Source organism: Triticum urartu, chromosome 4A (genome assembly GCF_056163025.1).
Source record: "Triticum urartu cultivar PI428250 chromosome 4A, HENAU_Tu73, whole genome shotgun sequence".
Lineage (NCBI taxonomy): Eukaryota > Viridiplantae > Streptophyta > Magnoliopsida > Poales > Poaceae > Triticum > Triticum urartu.
The window spans coordinates 56,632,501-56,635,678 of NC_141876.1; positions in this window are offsets into that span (position 1 = coordinate 56,632,501).

A 3,178-nucleotide genomic window follows, 5' to 3' on the forward strand; every position below is an offset into this window, starting at 1 on the left:
AGTCACTTAGCTTCTTTAATAGGGCTTGCCAAAGAACCCCTCCAGGGCCCCGGGAAGAGGAAGAAGGAGATAGAGCAAAGGTCTCCTCTTTCTGTCCGCTCTTCCCGGCATGTAGAGATCCGATTGGGCTTATAGTTTAATTGGTTGAAACGTACCGCTCATAACAGTGATATTGTAGGTTCGAGCCCTACTAAGCCCATCTGACCTGCTTAATCAATGACTCCGGTAGTCACCTGAACCACTCTCTCGGATAGCCCACAACCTCTCTTCTAGATGCGAAAGAAGATTCGATCAACGTACAAGGTTTGCCTTCTTGTGAGAAGGAGGGTTCTGAATTGTGTTCTCAGTGCAAAGGGAGTCTTTGAGAAGGTTCCGTTTTTCTAAAGAGAGAGAAGATCAGTAGAGCAGTCCGGCAGCTGTTCGGGGGTCAGCTTTGGGATTTGCCTGATCGACCCCTACCAGTGTATTAATCTACAAAAATGAAGATTGACATTCGTCAATTTACCAGATCTATCCTCTTCTACTAACTTTACAAAATGGAAGGGAAAATGTGAAGACCAAAGATGTCAACTACTAAGCATAGTCAATTGCAAATCAGCCAGTTGGTTTGCTTCTCTCCAAGTATGGGAGATTTTCCAATCTTCGAAAGACGCTCGTACTTTCTTGATCTTATGAAGAAGGGGCTTTCCTTAGCTGCGGACTTTGGGATCTTGAGAGTAGACCATGTCTTACGTTAGGGAATCCGAATCAATCCAAATCCTCTGACACTCCTTTTCAGCTGCTATTTGAATACATGTTCAGATGCAAAAGAGCTCGACTTCGAGTATGGTGTTGTTCTTAACTGCTTGAGAGAACGCATATATCCCCTTTTTATTGCTAAACCTCCACAAGCCTTCCCATGCTCGCTAATTGAACCGTCCGTCTTTATCTTAATCCATTCATTTCCCGGTGGTCAACACACAATAGAATATGTTTGTTTTTGATCGAATTGAGACAAAAGTACCATTTTTAGGATGTTCGCCGATTCTTCCTCTTCTTTCTCTCATAAAACTGGAGATACTAGCTTCTAATCTGCATATTTTTGCAAATCCTTTTCCATTTGGATTTTTGAAAACATTAACTTACCTCTAGAATTCCACTATATATAACGTTGACGTTCCGCCAAAATGTGCCAGAGCGAGTGAAAGGCAAGCCTACCCATGGTGTTAACTTGCCATCCCCAACAAATCTGCTAGCAACCCATTCGAGTTCCGCTTGGAAACAAGAAGCTCTTCTTTATTTGCGTTTTTTTGCCCAAGATAAGCCCATTTTCCAGAGCCAAGCCTATTATAAGAGTTCAACTACCATATTCGGATGGAGTCCAAATGCTTGCATCTTGGGCTGAAGAATGACCCAATTCCTTAGCTTCCATGCATTAATCATATCCGGGGATGTGGGAATAGGGAGATGCCATCCATCTACACGACACGATAGCTTAAGCAAAGAATAGAGAGAGCTAAGCTAGAATACAAACAAAAAAGATATTCCACTAGCGTAGGCCTACCATAGAAAAGTCTAAAAAAATCTTTTCTTTGTTTGTCAGCGGGAGAGAAAGCAAGCTTACGGTGCTTTGGATGTTAACGTTTTTGTAGGATACTAAACACCCATATATATACATTGTTTTATACTCCTCTGTACAAGCGTATAAGAGCTATTATGCTCGATAAAAGGAAGTTTATGAATAAGTAAGTCTTTCTTTTTTGAATAGCCGGCAGGAGAACTTACTTTTCTGGCTATCGTATGAACAATGCCGTCCGCTTTTCTTTTTTGAGTTTCCATGGATCTCTCCGACGAAGTAGCGGAAGCATGAAATGCTATTCACGAATGAGCATTTCTATCTGATTCCTACAAAAGAGATAGGGGAAGCTCACTTTTGTCAAATGGGGCTAGAAAGCATAGAACCCCGTCTTAAATCAACCGGTGAATCCAGAATCAAAGTGAGGAGAACAGGATATGTTATGAGAAGAGTGACGTGGGAATAGATTGCATTTCAAAAAGAATCTATACACTCAATAAGCCAGAATGGGAAAATTCAACTGCAAAAAGAACTGGTACGGTGTGAGAAGAGGCCTATTCTCAATAATGAACAAGATGATGCAGCTCTAGTTGCTGGAGGCAGAGGACGTGGACGCGGCAGGAATAGATCCAGGGGGAGGACGCGAATAAAAAAGGCTATGAGGATCATAAAAATTGAGGTGGAGGGAGATTGTACAACTAAGGATCGAGTAGAGGAAGACGTCAGTCTTTCAGTTGTAGATGATCATTACCGAAAAAGATGTACATTCGAATGAAAAAAGAGGGCCTGTCCAAGAGGAAATAAAGAATATTCATTTGCGGATTCTTCCGTACAAGCAACAGATTGAGCAACTAGCGCGAAAGCCGTTGCGCGTTAGCGCATCCGTTTTCTTGCTCGGGAACGAGGGGACTAAAAAAATTATCAAAAGCCATCTTTCTCTTTAACTAACTAAGTATTCTTAAAAATATGTATGTCTATGAGGTATTTTGACTTAATGGGAAGTAGGTATCTCATTCATAGGCAAGAGCAGGCCGTCCTGAAGGCATGAACTGAAGGCAGGCAAGAAGGCATTAAATGGATTTTAAGGATTCGGTGTAAAGATGCGGAGTACATTATCTTTCTTTCTATAAAAATATATGGAATCCGTGATCCTATCCTATTTTTTAAGTCATTTTTTCATTCGAAATTATTTTCTTTCGCAAGAGCACTCAAACATAGATTGAAGATCTTCAGTTCTTCGGTCGGCAGCCGCAGTCAGTAATAGCAAGCAGCGTCCCATACTACTTTTCCTTTGAATGTTCATTCTGGAATTGAATGTCACAAACAAGACTCATACTTCAGAAAAAAAAACTGCTTGAATCAGGAGCTGTAATCCGCAGCTTTAGAGATAGGGGCGGCAGTCACAGCATTGGCAGCAGTGAGCAGAGGTCAAGAAGAAGAAGCGGTAAGAGCAGTTAGAGAGCAAGCAGCGGCTCATCAAACCTTTCTGTTTCGGTTACAGCTCAAGTGGTTTGTTTTCAAGTAAGGTACTCAAGTAAGCTTTCCTCCTGAAGACAGAGTTTCGGGTGAGCTAGCAAAGAAAGTCAGCAGTTAACCGGAAATTTAGGTCAAATTAGCATTTCG